We start from the raw sequence: 19,142 nt of genomic DNA, 5'->3' as shown, positions 1-19,142 counted from the left end.
ATGGAAACTTGTGATACTGTTGTCAACGTTTCTTCCACCCTGTATTCCAGTTGTCTCTGAGTCAAATGCTACACACTGGGCCCGGCCAAGTTAAGATGAGTAGTAAATGTACAGTTACTACTCACCGGGATGCTGACAAGATCTGACTGTGTATGTATCATAAGCAGATGGACGCAGATGGTTCATTCTCGTAAAAAAAATTAGAAGAAGAAATTATTCAATACTATTATTTTTAGTTAATCGACAATATCATCAAAATGCATTAAAAATACTATTTGTGCTTTTGATACCTGTGAAATTTCAGTTTGAATAGTTTTTATCACACGTGAACTGTAAGCTGTCGAACCATCGCATAAAATTCCAATGTAATAAGGTTGACATCTTGAACCGTTAAGCCTAGTCCACACTAGGAGACGGTTCGTCTCGAGACGGTCTCAGCGTCTCCCATTTTCTTCGGGAGACACTGAGACCGTCTCAGGTTTCCAACAACAACAACAGACAACAAAGTTCGTCTCATAACAAAAATCGCTGTTCATGTTGCCTAGTGTGGACTAGGCTTTAAGCTCCTTATGCGGGTATTTCAAAGATTCCAATCAAATGAATTGGTCTCATATAAGCACAAAAGACGAGTTTACATTTTACAAATGAAACGGAGCGAATAGCTTAGCTTAGCTCAGCTTAGTTGTTTTACAAATGAAACGGAGCGAATAAAACGCCAAAAATCAATTATATATGGCAAAATAAAAGTGACCCATAATTGTTACAGAATCCATCAAATTCCACACAACCTTGGGTCACTTTTTATTGCAAGCAAAACAAAACATTTCTTAGTTGCTAGCTCAACCCAATCGCCCCTTGAATGTACAAGGTCCGGCAATTGAACTGCTACATTACTTCAACAGTAATTATTCCGTTGCACACGAAACAGTATTGAACGACCCTTAGTCGCTTTGTTTACATTAAGTCTTAGCTATCATTGGATGTAAGTGTTACTTTTGTAATCGGGTGTTTTCCAGAAAAATGGATCTCGAAAAGAAACGTAGCGCTGTGTTGCCTCGTTCCTTGCTGGCAAACGGCAGAAGAACATAGTTCGTGAGCTGTCCGATATAAGTGTGTTGGAATAAACGTCTGCTGCCTTTCCAGAAGAAACACGGTTGTTCCGTACTGTTTTGGCCGCATTTGGCATCTTGCCATTACGGTAAAAAGGCCATGGAGTGACACGCCGCCAACAACGTGCAGGTGGTTCCCAAGGACAAGAACCCTCCCAACACGCCAGAGATCCGCCCAATTGAGAAATACTGGGCTATTGTCAAGCGGAACCTAAAGAAGACCAAAAAAAAACTGCTAAGGACGAGCAGTAGTTCAAGGCAAACCGGCTTCCTGCGGAGAAGAAGGTGGACAAGGTGGCTGTACAAAATCTGATGGCAGGGGTTAAGCGTAAGGCCCGGCCATTCGGATTTGGAAAAGCGAAAGCCTAACTGTATATTTTTCCTGAACTTTATACTAATTAAACTTGAAAAAGTAATTTAATTTGATTTTTTAAATAAACGATTTCACCGATTTACACGCGTTTTCCCTTGACCAAATTTTGGCCGTATCACCCTTTAGGACGTGGCCGGCACCATTTTTAACCAATTGAAAAAGGGAGAGCAGGAGTTCTATGTATTGAGATTGTAATGTGCATCCCAAGCACCATTCTTCTGGAATTTGCGTGAAAATGATGGCTTCGATTAATCATGGAGTAGCAACCATTGGTGATTTAGAACTTGTTCTGCTGAGCCATGCCAGCGATCATGGAATTCTAAATGTATGTAGATATTAAAAAAAACAAATATTTTAAAAATGTAAATTCTTTAGAATGGATTTTTATAAAACCTTTTCATGAAACATTTTGAGTTCAATGATTGAAGGTGGATATAAGTAGTCAAACAAGCTAAATAAGCTAAGCTAAGCTACAACATATATTATTCTTCCTACAGCTACAAGAATAACTTTCACCAATAAAACCGCATGAAAAAATCGCGGTTATTAAGCAGGTATAGTTTAACATTTTATTTCACCACATAAGTCATTCTTGTGCAGTTCTGCATTCTTATGCATACACACAATCATTATCATTTTTCACTTTTACCACAGTGCATTCACACCGAACGAGAGGAAGAAGTCCGAAAACGATATTTATGTGCAATATGCACACGAGTTTTACCCATTGTTGTTGGTAGTAAAGTAAAGTACCGGTGGCCCATTGTGTTTGGTTTGATCCGATGTGATTTGTATGGATAATTCACTCTCCCATTCTCCCATCAGCTGCTCGATACGTCTCTTATCGCTTGGCGGCCAAAGGGGCTTGTAGTAAAAGCACAGGTAAAAGCCTTTCGCTTTCAACGAACTCACTACATCTAACGGTGGGAATATCTGATCTATGATGTTTGAAACAGTCATTTCGAAATAAGAAAGGTAAAATTTACATCCTAAAATAGTCTGAAAACTGAAACAACTTTAATTTAATGCGTAAAGCATTATCGTTGCATGATTTACGTCGATGTTATGTTTCTGAGACGTAATCTGCACAACGGCTCCACGGATTAAATAATGCGAATGGGAATGAGTGAAATAATTACACACATCATCAGGAATACTGACTGATAGACAAATAATGAGAAAGACCCTTTGACATCCCATGTATTGAAACCTATAGTAAGAAGTCACAGTGTTAAGTAGCGAAGTTTACTACAACTAGACGTCAAATAAAGAAAAACCGGATCATGTCTGACCGGTTGACCCTTGGACGGCGCCGGCTCTGACAGCCATCATCAGCCATTACAGCACCCGTAATTATTTATTTACTGAAGACACGTCGTCGTCCGGCGAATCGTGTAAGCTTTCCGGGAGATAACAATAATAAGTATAGTGGCATCGAAGCGGGGGCAGCCGCAGAGTCGAGTGATTTGGATGGAGAATCAAGCGCCAGTTCACATCTCATGCAGATGATTCGTCGTCATCGGGTTTTTTGACGAAAATGAATGGCGGGACGACGGGAAAACCTTACGGAGGCTGGAGATTTTTTATTGATGCACTTGAGATATGTTTATTATGCACTAAAGCTTAGATATGTCCATTTAATTGTACTTGTTTCTTGAGATTTGCACTTAAGATTTGCAGGATATTTTAAAAACGAAAACTGTATGGGATGTAAATATTAAAAAGGACTTATACTTTTGAAATCACGTATCACTGTGTATGAGGGTAACATTTGGTTCCAAATTTATGAAAACTAAGCTCCCGTCCACTACTTATATTTCAATTTGTAACACTGGGGCAGCAGCGAAATGGTCGTATTGGAATTCAAAAATCGACCTTATATATTTTGTTGATTTAAAATTAACACGAGTGTAAGTACATGATATCGGGAAAATCGAAAACTTTTTTTCCATTTCAAATTACTTTAAATACGAGAAACGTAGTCATTGGCTTATAGTATTCAGCATAGTACAACATGGGACACATATTTTTATTAGCTGATACACGATATACAACTTACAGGATCAAGAACTTTGAAACACAAAGTCTGTTTCACATAGAATCTGGTCGGATAAAATAGATCATTTCTCCGCAAAGAAATAACGTACAACAAAAATGAAGATGTCATTTTGTAGGGTTTTTATTGCACTTTAAGGAAAAAAATACATAAAAATCATTCGTCAGCTTTTCAGATGAATTTTCGAACTTTTTTTTGTGATATCACCCATCATTTTCTGCACAGTACTGCTGCCAACCTTTTTCGCCATCTTGTTCTACCACTTTTCAATTTGAGCGGGTTTTTTCCTGGTTCTGACACATTTCTTCAGTTTGCCCTCAACTATTGCCCAATATTTCTCGATGGGACGAAAATCCGGACAGTTTGGTGGATTGAGACTTTTTTTCAACAAAATCGATCTTGTTCTCCTTATACCACTTAACGACATCACGGCTGTAGTATGGCAAAACCCTCTTCTGAAGACATTCTTCTTTGTAAACATTTCCAATCATTATTTATATGCTAGTTTAATGGCATTGCGGTGAACGTTAGATGATAAATTCTTGATAGAAGAATTAAAGATCGGAAAGAAATGACGGATAGATAAAGCAGACGCTTGAACTGGTTCAGCAATAGGAAAGCTTCACCAGAGCCATGCGTTCTAGACTTTTTGTCCGATTGGGAAGCACGTGCTTTACCAATCCATCGGGTTGGATGTATGGGTGAACGTAATTGCGCCTCTCGCTGTTACTTCTCTCAGCCATTCAACTGATGTGGGACAAAGGGTCTAGAACACACCTTTGAAACTTTCCATTAAAAATGCTCTTGGCTCAATTTCAACACCTGTAAATTTTCTTCTACTAAGCGTCTGCTTTATCTATCCGTCATTTCTTTCCGATCTTTAATTCTTCTATCAAGAATTTATCATCTAACTTTCACCGCAATGCCATTAAACTAACATATAAATAATTTACCAACGGTGACTATTCGTTAAAAAGATTTCCAATCATTGTGTCCCCAGTGATGAAAATCTTAGTTTTCTTCCCACAACTACAGATCCCTTGCCAAATCATCAACTTACGAGCAAATTTATCTGCGAAAACAAACTTGAATCTATCCGCAACATTCCCTTTACGCTTCGCAAGGTAAAATTTGTTACCGGGTATTTGTCCAAAATCCATTCTGACGTAAGTTTCGTCGTCCATCAAAATGCATCCGTTGTACTTGGTCAACACTTTCTCGTACAACTTCCTTGCCCTGATTCTTGCAACCAGGTTTTGTTTCAGCGTCCTGTTGGGGTGTTTGCTTGCATGATACGACCGCAAGCCTTCTCGCAAACAAATTCGTCGAGCTGTACTGTGGTTCGTCTTGAACTTTTTCGCCAAATCACGCAAGGAGATTCCAGGATTATTGTGAACTGATCGAATTACCTTTGCTCGCAGCTTCCGGTCATATGTTCCACTTTTACGGCTGGTTTGTTTTGCTCGATCCACCGTGAGGGTCTCCCGGTAACGTTGCAGCACCGCATTTACAGTCGATTTGGGATATTTCAGGAATTTCGCGATCTTTACCCCTGACCACGTCGGTTTCTCTACGTGAGTGTGTAGAATTTTCTCTCGCCTTTCGCGTTCCATCGTCGATAACTTTTGACTGACTGCTTCAATCTTGATGAAATTTTTACCACTAAGTAAACAAACCATCCGGATCAAAACACTGTCAATAGATTCGAGATGTGACAACTAGGGGCACACAAACTCAAAGTCGCGCAACACCTATTCCTGTCACAATGAAGCTTTTCGACTTTCAAGCTCACATGAAGCCAGCATTGCTGTCAGTCTTTTCCAATTGAAAAAATACTAGCCCGGCTTTCAGTCCAATAGGAATGAAAGCTGAAAACCGCCTTTCAATTTTCGAAGACTGTGTGCGCTGTTCATATTCATATTCATTTGAAAGGCAGACATTTTCAGTCATGAAGGAATGAAAGAGCGCCAAGGAACGCTTAAATACAGTAACAACAACAAACACTACTGCGTGCGACGATGTAAAGGACATGATGCGGTGTATGCAAATTTGATTGCACACAAGATTGTTTTGATGTGTGTTGCATTCAGTGATTATTTTGGAATAAGGGATTGTTTTGGTATACACATACGTTTATCTTTCCAATTCTAGTTATATTTCATAGAAATTCAAAATATAAACAAAAAAACATTAAAAAATTTTTTGGTTATTTTTCGTTTTGAAAAATAATGATCTTCAAACTATGTCTTCAGTAGGCGACGGACTACGCGATTTCGATTACAGCTATCATATAAAACATCTCGTAGTGCCTATTCATTCTGAATATGAAAGAAAAAAATATTCAGGAAGCGAAAATTTTCATCAAGGACCTACTAAAATATTCATGAACAAAAACATCAATCATTTTCAATAGGCGATGGAAGCGCTGCCGAATTTGGGTGATGGTTTTGCATTAGTGCAAGTGGGATGCAGCTAAAATTTCACCCAACTTTTGACAGATCTTACGGGGTTTTCTTGAGGAGAGAAAGAATAACTTTTCGATTCCATCGCCCATTGAATATGACTGGACCGGCGAAAAACTTTCCGCATACACCAGAACTCACTTGAATAACAAACTATTTAATATTATGAATTTTCACTTTCCCTGGAAGCTTTGCACGCAAAAATACCCTAGCGGAATGAACACGACCGCACTGGACCAAGGCTTACTTAGCTCTTAACGATGAGGTCACGTGTTCATAGACATACACTGCCGTTCCAAGCAAAATTGTCCCATGTGAAAAAACGAGCAAACGAGAAAAAAGCGATTGAAATTTCAGCTATATTTACTATTTTTCTTTCAAACTAAAAATTCACCGACAGCTTTTGTCGTAGTGAACAGTTAAAGTTAAGCATTTTGCAATATTTTCTGCCAATAAAAAATACATAACCTGCAACAAACAGAAAATAAGAGCCAAAAATGCTTCGTGTGACACTTTTGCATATACTCAAAAACGCATACTGATGCTATTTCTACGAAAAACTGTCACACGGCCACACTTTTTCTATCATTTGAAAAGCTCGTATAGTTTCTATTTTTCCCATAAAATCAAGTTAAACCGTAGTTTGTTTGAGAAATACTTTCCTCTTTGTGTATAAAAATGTTAAGTTGAGTATCGATCCTGTAAGAAGTGCCTACCGAAAAGTGTTGGTGAAAATTTCTATGAATAAATCACTCAAGGCTCCTCGCTCCTCCCCCACCCTCTATTTTAGTGTTATTTTCGGTGAATAACATTATATTCAACAGTTTAAACTGATCTTAAGTTTTTTAGATAAAATTTGTACTTTTCATAGAATTTTCTCTAGTGTGACATTCTTGCGCAGAACTATCAACATAGAGACAACCACCTTGATGAAAATTTCGTATAAGTTCAGAATAAAGTATACTTTTTTGTGTTTTTATTCGGAAGTTAACACTAAAAGAGACCGTTACCAGCAAAAAAAAAGTTAAAATGACCCAAATGTCACATGGGACAGTTTTGCTTGGAATGGCAGTACAGTGGTTTAAAAAAAATGAGTGTACACTAGACCGCTGCAAAAAAAAGGCTTTTTGCTACAATATGTTTTTTCGATGCCTTTTGAATCACCAAGCATCAGTGATAAATTTGAGATGATTTGGTTAATTTCTGAGTTAGCGCAACGCGTTTCAATTATGTATGAAAATTTGCATGGAAGAAGAAATGTTTGCACATTAAATCATCCAGAAAATTCAAATAAGCTTGAAACGAAGTTGGACTTCGACTTAAGGTTTTGATTATTCTTGAGCTTCATGTTTTGCTAACATGACAAGCAATTAAGCATTTCATGAAAAAAGTTCTAACCATTTCAAAATAAAAAAAAATCTGAATCCATTGAAAAGAATATAAAAATGGCACTTTGCTTGCTAGAGCTTTCGATAAATTCATGAAATGTTTTTGTAAAGCTTATATAAATCAATAAATTATCTGGCAATACAGAGCAGTTTTTTGAGATTTTTTATTCTCATCCTTCGGTTACACAGCTTTCAAATAAGCAGTCAAAAAAGCAAAATTCAAAAAAATATTTTGAAAAAAACTTAAATAATACTGAGTATATTTTCTGGGGTACAAATTAGGTTAAAAAATCACATGAATTGTACTGCAAGAATCAAGGAATATTTTTCATCCAAAGTTATATTTTTTTGAACTTTCAGTACATCTCTGACGATTTTTGAATGAAAATTTTAGTTTTCTCATACAAATTTCCATAAAAAAATTAAAACTCGTTGCGCTATTTCAGGATTGGATGGATCGCATCCGAAATTTTAATGCTATTTCTGACAGCAAAAACAACCATAAAAAGTTAATGGAGGTGTAAAAATTTAAGAATTTGAAATTTCCATACAAAGCTTGCAGCGATCTAAGTGTGCATCTGAATTTTACCTATTTTTCCCAAAATATTGCTTTCTCCAAAATATTGCGTCATTTTTGCGAGAGCTAAAATCAGCCCAAAAAATTATAAAGGATTTGAAATAGTCTGTAGCAAAAAATTCGAAGTTTGTATGGAAACTAGTGTGGCAAATGAGACTGGTTTGGTAGGCTGTGGCCGAGTGAGGCGGACGCTTTATTTCTGTCATCGAAAAATTGAAGAGAATTTCAAAGTCCGGAAAATTGACTGAACTAACCAATCAAACAATGGAAATGGAATTTTCGGAAAAACCCACCTCCCTCCTTCAAAGATTGAAGCAGCTGTTTTGGCGGACCACGGACTCCTCTACATCTATAGATTCTATAGGATTGACAATTGATTTAGCAATTTTGGTGAGCCCGTTCCATTATTTTACCTCATTAATATTTTATACTTTTTAAATATACTTTAGTCATAGCTTTGCCGTGTAGATCCAATTGAGTAATTTTTCTTTATTTTTTATTTACATAGTATTCTGTCTCACGACATAACTTGACGAACATAATTCCTAAAATTCACTCGGTCCATGGCAACCGTTCTCCAATTTCTCGGGCACCCCACGTTCGCCAGATCACGCTCCACTTGGTCTAACCACCTCGCTCGTTGCGCCCCCGCTCGTCTTGTTCCTACCGGATTCGTAGCGAACACCTGTTTTGCAGGACAGTCGTCCGGCATTCTCGCAACATGTCCCGCCCAGCGTATCCGGCCAGCTTTCACCACTTTCTGGATACTGGGTTCGCCGTAGAGTCGCGCGAGCTCGTGGTTCATCCTTCGCCTCCACACTCCGTTCTCCTGTACGCCGCCAAAGATGGTTCTTAACACTCGTCGCTCAAATACTCCGAGTGTACGCAGGTCCTCCTTGAGCAATATCCATGTCTCGTGCCCGTAGAGAACAACCGGTCTGATGAGCGTCATATACAGGTTACACTTCGTTCTCTCGCTGATAATTCGCCTCCGGATCTCACGGCTGGTGTCATTGTCTGCGGTCACCAGTGAGCCGAGATAGACAAAGTCTTCGACTATCTCCAGCTCGTCGCCGTCGATCTTGACCTTGTTATTACTGGACAAGCGGGTTCGGTCGGTCTCGGATCCGCAGGCCAGCATGTACTTCGTCTTGGACGTATTAATCATCAATCCAATCCTTCCTGCTTCGCGTTTCAGTAAGAGTAATTTTTCTATTTTACTTATTTTGTTGCGGAAGTTATCAAAAATACTAATACATACCTACTGATGTGAATTTTTTGGCAAAAACTTGACGTAACTTTTTTGAACGTTTGAGTACATGTCATAAAAATGAGGCTGCTTTTGAAAAAACACCGATGGCTGTTATTTATCTTAAATGTCGCTTTTAATGCAAGGTTTTGCTTATAACAAACGATAGTTTATCCTCTAGATTCAATGCAGGTTCAATGTGGCCAGCGTATAGGGACTAAAATACTAGAAATCTTTTGTCATACGGTGGCAACCTTAAATGTTTGTTATTTTATGCTCAAGTGATCGATAATCACAATTTTTGTAGCGGACTTGAAAAAAACGATAAAGTAATGAAATGTGAAAGTTAGCCATAGGTTGAAAACAGATCTCTCTGTTACATTTAAAAAACAAGATTTTTGTACAAATGTTATCTTTAAAGTGCTCCAAAATGTTGCAGATAATAGCGACGAGTTCTCATATTCAAACGAAGCATTCAAATCTCTTTATAGTTAATTTGTTAGAAGTGGTTTTATTTTTAGGCAAAGTATAAAGAAAATGAGTTTATAGCTTGCAATTTTCACAAACATTAGGAGTGCAGGAGAATATATGCCTTATTCATTAAGATCACAACACAGTCAAAAGTGTCTCCAGATCATATCCTTTTCCCCAATCTCCTTAACAAAATTATTTGCTAGGATGCAGAGGTGACCTCGGTCCTAAAGCGCAAATTTACATCTTTCATCCCTTTCTCTGTTTTCCTAACTATCCATTGACTACTAGGACGTGGCCGGCGCCGTTATTGATGTCTAAAAAGAGAGCATCGGTTTTGTTCATTGTGAATGTGCTGTCAATCCCAGAAACCATTCATTTGACCTCTGGACAAAATTGATGGCCTCGGTCAATCACGGAGTAGCAACCATTGGCGATGTGGAATTCGTTCTACTGAGCCACACCAGCGATCGTGGTGTTCAAAATGCTATATGTAATTTATTGTTCTTTGAATATTACCGTTTTGCCTTAATTCAAAACTCAACTCAACTAAACATGTAAAATTTCATCAAATCTAACATTTTTTTTCTCATACAAACATCTTTATAGTAGAACAGCATTTCGGATTTTTCGGTTTAAGGTGGATGTGAGTAGTCAATCAAGCTAAGCTAAGCTAAGCTAAACTAGTGTGGCAAATGTGACTGTTCTGTTCAAAATTGCCACAGCCTCACTGCTGCACTGAGTTCACTCTAGAAGCTGCATCTCATTGCTAAAGATTCAAAGAACAACTCTACCGAAGACCGTGAACCTCTCAGATGCGTCCATCAAAAGTTATGGCGACTTCAAAATTGAATAATTTAATTTAATTTATTTGATTTTATATCTTTTCAAATGGCAGCCCTGCACTGAATGTTGGGTGGGAGCCATTATACGTTGGAAACTAGCTGGCGTGTTTTCCCGTATGCAGAAGTGGTCATTTTGGTTTGTTCGTCTGCGTGAAAGTTGGTTTGACGGGGTTTTGGGCCAGAAATTGTTTCTTATAAGTTACAAATCCCTGCCACCTTTGAATTTGAACTTTGAATTTTATGCTACACTGCTTCAGACTATTACAACACAACTACACAACAAAATTAGCACAGTTGTTATTGGACTCAAAAAGAAACCCCCAAACCTGTTTGATACTTTTTTTTTCTAATTCCAAAAGGTCATTAGCAGCAAACACTGTGTTTACATGCATAGAAAGTTGATCCGTTTTTTTTTTCGAGATAAAAATTTAGAAAAAAGGTTGAAGATATATCATTTTTTCTGGAATTTCGCGAAAATTACAATTAAAAGTTCTACAGAAAAGCTTAAAACAATATTTTTCTCCAAAAATTGCTATGGAATGCTAATTGAGTTTATAAGGTACCATTTGGTGTATATAACTTTATAATCAAAGAAGTATTACCGACTTGATATAAAATCGACTTTTTTTTAAATTGATATAAACACAAACGATACTTTTTAAAATCAATTAGCATCCCATAGCAATTTTTGGAGATAAATATTGTTTTCTGATTTACTGTGTAATTTTTATTGTAAGTTTCGCGAAACTCCAGCAAAAAAGCTTTATCTTCATAATCTATTTAAAAAAATTTATAAAAGTTGTTGCTAATGATTTTTTAGAGTAATTGAATCACTGAATTTGGTCACGCTAAAAAAAAGGCTTTTCTTTATTTTATATATTTGTTACCGAATTAACTGATATGTGTAGGAACATTTAAATAATTCCAATAGAATTGAATCGAAGCAATCGAAAGATTCCTTTTAATTCAACCACGGTAAATGAAAAGTTTATATACCAGTATTTCGATAGCAACTTACTACCTTCTTCAGTGAACGTTTTCGATTCGAAAACGTTCACTGAAGAAGGTAGTAAGTTGCTATCGAAATACTGGTATATGAACTTTTCATTTACCGTGGTTGAATTAAAAGGAATCTTTCGATTGCTTTGATTCAGTTGAATCATTCAACCAAGTAGGCTCACAACACAACAGAGTCCAATAGAATGCCAATCGTATGATTCATCAAACTGATATATATTTCAATAGGACCGCAAGAAGGACATATTTCGGTAAAAATTTGGAGTACAGATTTTTTCCTGTGTATCTAATCTTGAATCACGCGTTTAAACGGTTTGCCCTAGAACTGCACTAAACAGTCATCTCTGTCTAGCGGCGAACCTAAATCAGAAGCTGTTGATGAAGTTCAATCAAATGCTATGACGACGACTAGGCTTGGATTGGTCTCTGGCCGCTTAACAAGACGAGACGCCCCGAGATGTCTGCGCTGAGGCTATACTTATGTATTCTCCAAAACGTCGACGTGTGTAGGCGGTTTATCTTTTCTAAATAATTGAAACAATTAGCAGTACTTTGCTAAGTGACGGCGGTTGAATATGAATCTTCCGAGTGATTTGGCCTTCCTAAGATGGTGATGGAACTCGTTCGATAAAAAAAGGTTAAGTCGATTTCAGATTTTGAAGAAAATCGTCAATTTTATACGGAGAACGTTCTCTTCAGCTTCAATAGTTTGGAAACCTGAAATTTAAAAACATAGTTTTCGAAAATCTAATGGAAAAAAAATCTTTTATTCAGTCGAGTAATTAGGCGTGTTTCGGAAATTTTCTCTGCCGAGTATTGAACTTTTGAACTCACACTGCACACAGACTCGGGCTTGAGTCATCATCAGTTGTGTGAGATCTCGACACATGGATGGGAGTTTAAAGTTATCATTGAGCTAAATCTTAATTTTCTCCCGCAAAGCTGAACCTCGTTGGCTTGAGATCATGTTTCCACGGTCTTTTTCCCCGAATTGTAAGCACAATGCAATTCCTGTCAACAAACTAACGCCACATGGTTCAGTCATATGTACATATCTACATATGTACAATACATACCTTGCACACGTGCTGAGCCACCCTCCGATATAGTTAGCCAAGAAACACTAAACAGTGCACGTCTCGCTTCCAGCTTTATTTCATTCACTTTTACTAGTTGGTAGGTCTCTACTAAATAGTCAACGGAGTGAAGCTTCTCCGAACTGGATAATTGTTTAACGAGAGCATCACAACTTTCAAGCGAAATGCATAGATCGTGTTTAGCTTAAACCAACCCGATAGAGCTCGTTCCGAGTTTATAGTAACACATTTCTATACGCATTTGATGCTAGCGGGTTATAGGCTTATTTTTCTTGCAATCAATGAATAGGGGAGAGTGGGGATACTTGATCCCCTTTTCTTATTTTCACCATATCTTTTTGGAAAAATTTAGCAACTCGCCGTCTTTGACATTTTCTGACAGCTTGTAACTTCAAGTTTCTATGCTCCAAAAATTAGAACGATACTTGAACCCGTTGATGAACTAGAAGCATTTTCGTGGGAGTAAAAAAATTGCGATTTTTCTGAAGTTAGGGGTGACTTGATCCCCTATTGAAGGAGACTTGATCTTTTATTCAGGAAGCCCTAATCCTTGTATAAAAATCAAACAAAACCTCAAGATGGAATGTTAATTGACTATTTTGGTCATCTTTGTTCTCATTTCACAACTTATAGCAGACATAAGAAGAAAATTCTATAACTTTGTTTCAACGGTAAAAACATTGCATACTTAAAGGCGCTATTTTTTATAATTAAGAGAAAATTCATTATTTTTGCTCTTTTCTTCAGACAATTGCTTGAGAAATATTAGGTTTTGGATAAATATTAGTAATTTCGTAATCAGCAATCATAACGATCAATTCAGAAGAAGAATATGCCGTTTGGAAGGGGGATCAATTGTACCCAACTCTAGGGGATCAATTATACCCATAATTAACATTTTAGAAAACTTTTTCTGAAAAAAGTTGAGAGTTTTCCACTGCTTTGAAAATATGGCATTATGAAGTTCATTTTACGCTCGAACGATTGATACATTGGAACAAATATTTTTTTCATAATTTTCCCATGTAACGAACATTTTAAAGTTATGAAAAAAGATCTTCAAGTTACATTTAGTGAAATTTTTCAAACAAAGTTCAATTACTCAAACATTTATTTTGTTAAAAAAATTTAAACTACAAGCATTGTTATTTTGCTCATTTTGGCACATTTTTCTAGAACAATTCATCTTTGTAAGACATTCCAGTTTCGAGATATAGCTAAGGAATCAAGTATCCCCAGGGATCAAGTATCCTCATTCTCCCCTGTGTCCTGTGTGCAGACCTTTAGACCTTCTAAGCGTGACGGGAGTATAAGAAACCTAAGATCTGGAATGTTTAGATACGGTGATCGGGAATGTTTAAGGCAGATTGTGAACCATCATAGGTTCATTTTTTGTCATTTTTTTTCTGGATTCTTATACCGAGTCCTGATCCCTCATGGGTTTTGTTACCGAATTCTGATCCTAGAGATAACCTGTGGCTCACGGGCCGCATTCGTCTCTTTGGATCTTCAGCTCTCTGCGTAGTATTATTAGCGCAGAGATTTGTTACAAAGAGTTATAAGAGGTTTGATTTGCATTTTGAACGGCGCAATAGATGGCACTGTTTCAAGTCTATTTTCAACGTATTTTTTGGATGTCAGCATTTGAAATTTTACACACTTTTTTGAAGATTTTTTGTTTGAGCTTGTACGTCTTCATTCTGATATGTTAATGTATGCGTGAGATGCCGAAGAAAAATTTCAAAATCATTTTTTTTAAATGTAGTTTTAGTAACTTAGTTTAATCCATGGGAATTTAGTAATTTTATTACATTCAACAGGTCATCATTTGGGAATAAATTGTATCATTACTCTTTAGTTATGTGCGAGAACTCTCATTCAAATTTAAAAATTTAAAAAACTGTGAAACGATCGGATTTCACAAAACACGTTGTTTTCGAAGGGATTCTTACCTACGTCATTGGTAAGAAAGGTGACGAACAAACATGGACACTATTCCAAAACTCGTTATTCAAAAAGTAAAAAGGTTAACTTGCCAGGATGTTTATGTATCCTGGGCGAGAATCGTAAACAGCAGTTGGCAATGAAAATGTAACTGATGTCACAAATTGTCATGGTTACAAAAAAAACTTTTACTAACACTTAGCACAGGATTTTCATCTCCACCTGTGAGATGTGTATACACACACAAAACTTTCGAGGCTCCACTTAGCAAAAATTCGCTGTTACTTTCCGTTAGCAAAAATATTTTTTTACTGTTGAGTTAGCACTTTTTCATCGGATCGGATAATTAGCTCAATTTGAGTAAAAATAACCCATTTGCTACTAAATTTAGCATTTATAGTAGCATGGACTCGAACATTTAGTCTAGGCACGAATCGCGTTCGTTTGACAGCTTTTTCTCCGGGTGTTTTTCGTTCGGTCGTCGTTTCGTAGTGAGAAAAATGTAGAGAAAATTGAATATTTAATTTGTTTTCCTACTTTCAATGAAATAAAAACCGATAAACTTTGTGATTGTTCTTTCGAACAATCGATCGGTCGTCGGTCAACAATGCTGTTTCCTGTGCCGGTGATTGTTACTGGTTCCCGGCGTTTCCAGGCTGCTACAAAACATCTGTCCGGAAACTGGTACGAATCATGCATGAGTTCCGGTGATACCTGCCTGTGTTAAGGCACATCACACAGTTGGTTCCAAGCGATCCCATTCCAGTCAGAAGCGTGCTGGCGGAAACATGAGCAAGCAAGAAGATTACGTTGAAGAATCGTGTCCAGAGGTAAGAGGAAAATTATATTATGAATAAGTTTAAATTTGAAACTAAACTTTTTATTTTCTAGTTTTCGGCGGTACGGAGCAAACTAAAAGCAAAAAAAAGATGCGGAAGTGCCAAAGTGATCGGAGGAATCGAAGCTGGTGGGACTGGCGATTGTGCTGGTAGAGAAAGTTGCGACATATTAAACAGAGGAAGCAGGGCGATTTCGAATTCAAACTTCAACATTCCGCTGACTATGGTGGAATTCCGATATTAGTCCTCATTAACGAATCCGAGTCCAACACGCCATTTGTCGGAAATCATATGTATAAGGTAAGTTTGTTTTTCTTAATTTTATGTTCTACATGAATTAGGAAATATTTAGAGTGTTTGCCAATTTCTAGAACCGAACCGGATTTACCACTTACTGGATTTTCTGCTTTAAATTTTAAGCAAGAGTGTAATTTTCTGTGTAATTATATTCATGCTTTGCTTCCAAAGTTAAAAAAAAACTATTTCAGTTTTTATTTACAGTCTTAAGCTGAAACATTGATGAGAGATCTCTTGCATTGCATTAAGATTTGGAATTAGGTAATATCCTAACTGATTGCATATTTGAATATGAAATGAGATACCTTCTTGAAAATTTGGATAAAATAAGCTTGAAAACCTAGAAGTATTCATTTGATGAACAAAATTGATAAAAAAGTAGAAAAGTCTAATTCAGGTTTGGAAGAAATTAGTTATTAAACAAAAGTATAAATAGAAAATCATCATGTTGGTAATGTTTATGGTATAACACCAGAATATTTTTTTAAAGAATTAATTTCCCCTGCCTCTCCCCAACAATGTCACTTTCACCTCTCCTCCATGTAATATGAAACAAGCTTTTGGCATTTATATTCATTTGGTTTTGTATAAATTGATAACCTCAATGTTTGATGTTGTTTTCAAAGCATCTTCCAAACACTTCTCTCACTGATATGAACAGATGCAAGTTTCATGCATGCTTATTACAACTGATTATTTTTCCATATCAGCGTTTTACATGAACTTTTCTGAATCTACTGGATAGTACCAAAATTTTATGTAGAAAGTAAAATGAAAAACCTAAACCTGTGTTTCATGAAAGTTATTAATATTGTTGAATATGTTTCTAGCAAAGCCTGAAAAAATAATATATTTTTTTGCACTTCTTAAGTATATCTATTTAAATGAATTGATCGGCCTTAAAAGTTTAATTTGAGTTAATCTGATTTTTAGACTGTGCCTGTGTTTGAAGTTTTCAAAGTAATTTCTGTTTTTAATTTTCAGCTTTCCTGACCGGCTGCAAACAGGGTTGAAGAAAACCTGATGTGATGACCAGCTGAAGCCCGTTGTGTCGCAGAAGGCCCGAATTCGGATATACTTAGTAATGTTGCGGGTAATGCAATAAAATTTAAAATAAATTCAAGATCAGTTTTTTATTTATTAAAAAAAAAATTCATTCGGAAACAAACGGTTTTATTGAAATTTTAAATTTACTAGTAATTTTCAGTAAAAAAAAATTTGCTTAAAATTTAGCAAACAGAGATTATTTTTTACTATAAAATTAGTAAACATTCAGTCAGGACACTTTTTGCAATTTTGCTAAAAGTTTAGTTAAATTTTTTTGCTAAATTGATTGCTAAGTATTTAGCTGGTCAAATTTGAGCAAAATTTTGCTAATTTTCGGCCTCGGAAATTTTGTGTGCAGGTTGGATTCTTACGTCTTTAGATGGCAGGAGCAGGGCTACTGATGTTTTCACAATGGATCTATTGTAACAGTTTTTCCTGTTCTAACATCTTCTCGGCACATCCATAGGATTTTTCCAATTGGTACTGCGAATTTCACAATTATGTTCACCTTGCGACTCGATACGATGTATAATTAAACTATTTTCTTACTTGTTGAAACAAAATTCACGGAGCAAAAGTTTTGACGTCCTTGCAAGGCAACGCCTACTTCAACTCGAACTCTTCATAAACATAGCTATAAAGGGTGATACGGTCAAAATTTGGTCAATATCAACTTGACGTATTTCTTTCAAAAACCTGAACACCCCTCATTTTGAAGGTGTGTGTGTGAAGAATTTTGCTCCTATTTTGATTTTGGAATCCACATTTTGCATTTAAAAAACCTGAACACCCCTCATTTTGAAGGTGTGTGTGTGTGTGTGTGTGTGTGTGTGTGTGTGTGTGTGTGTGTGTGTGTGTGTGTGTGTGTGTGTGTGTGTGTGTGTGTGTGTGTGTGTGTGTGTGTGTGTGTATGTATGTGTGTATGTGTGTATGTGTGTGTGTTTATAGAATGTTGCTCTTATTTTGATCTTAGAATTCACTCTTCAGTTGTCTAAATGCCGTCCAAGGTAGAAGAGCAGCGTATCAAAATTTTGCTCGCGCATCGCGAAAATCCGAGCTACTCGCACGCAAAGCTGGCAAAATCGCTAAGAGTTACCAAATCAACCGTTACAAATACGATAGTTTCAAGCGAATCCCTAACCTCTCTCTCCGAGATGCCGCAAACAAGCTGGGTGTATCGTCTACAACCGTGCATCGAGCCAAAAAACGAACCGGACTATCGACTTACAAGAAGGTAGTTTGACTACGTGGTAATGGACGACGAAACCTACGTCAAAGCCGACTACAAGCAGCTTCCGGGACAGCAGTTTTATACGGCAAAAGGAAGGGGAAAGGTAGCAGATATTTTCAAGCACATGAAACTGTCAAAGTTCGCGAAGAAATATCTGGTTTGGCAAGCCATCCGTACCTGTGACTTGAAAAGCAGCATTTTCATAGCTTCCGGGACTGTCAACCAAGAAATTTACGTGAAAGAGTGTTTGAATAAACGTCTGCTGCCTTTCCTGAAGAAACACGGTTGTTCCGTACTGTTTTGGCCGGATTTGGCATCTTGCCATTACGGTAAAAAGGTCGTGGAGTGGTACGCCGCCAACAACGTGCAGGTGGTTCCCAAGAACAAGAACCCTCCCAACACGCCAGAGCTCCGCCCAATTGAGAAATACTGGGCTATTGTCAAGCGGAACCTAAAGAAGACCAAAATAACTGCTAAGGACGAGCAGCAGTTCAAGGTAAACTGGCTTTCTGCGGCGGAGAAGGTGGACAAGGGGCTGTACAAAATCTGATGGTAGTGGTTCATTAATCTGTAATGGTGCGATACAACTTTAAATCGTCGGCGTAGAGTATTATTTCCGAATCAATCTGAATACAAAGGTCGTTCATATAAAGATTAAATAGCACTGGGCCCAAGTGGCTTCCTTGGGGAACTTCAGAAGGAACGGTGAAAGTTGTGGACTTGATGTTACCTGTCTGACGAATGTGGTTCTGTCTTGAAGGTAAAACTCTAGCCACATGATCAGCCACTTGGGGAATTCGATAGTGACGAGCTTATCGATAAGTAGTATGTGAAGCAGCCGATCGAGCGCTTTGGCGAAATCAACATAAATTGCACCAACTGATAGAGATCTACTGATGAACGGAACATACACGATCAAGTGTTGATCTCTTTTTACGGAAACCGCGATAACATTCTGCGATGATATGTATCGTTTAATCGTAAATCCCAATCTCGGATGCTGATCCTGTCCTGAGTCTGACTTCTGATCCTGAACTTTGATATTTGAAGTTTTATCTCGAAGGCTCTTGCAAAATCTATCAATTTTAAGGTATTTGATGATTTTTTTAATTGTTTTCTTTCAAGTTTTGCTTGAACCAG

At 37.1% G+C, this 19,142-nt stretch overlaps 1 protein-coding gene and 1 long non-coding RNA gene across 2 annotated transcripts in view; one reads left to right on the top strand and one right to left on the bottom strand.

Moving 5' to 3' along the window:
- Positions 1-19,142, bottom strand: part of LOC129744305 (plexin domain-containing protein 2) — a 102,023-nt gene that overhangs the window by 39,588 nt on the left and 43,293 nt on the right. The window lies entirely within an intron of this gene.
- On the top strand, positions 15,142-16,828 carry LOC129744306 (uncharacterized). Its single transcript, XR_008736876.1, has 3 exons — positions 15,142-15,418; positions 15,480-15,727; positions 16,709-16,828. It is a non-coding gene; the product is annotated as an uncharacterized LOC129744306 (long non-coding RNA).

This window comes from Uranotaenia lowii, chromosome 2 (assembly GCF_029784155.1).
Source record: "Uranotaenia lowii strain MFRU-FL chromosome 2, ASM2978415v1, whole genome shotgun sequence".
Classification (NCBI taxonomy): Eukaryota; Metazoa; Arthropoda; class Insecta; order Diptera; family Culicidae; genus Uranotaenia; species Uranotaenia lowii.
Note: the sequence above shows the minus strand (reverse complement) of the source record. Positions and strands in the feature narration are given on the sequence as shown.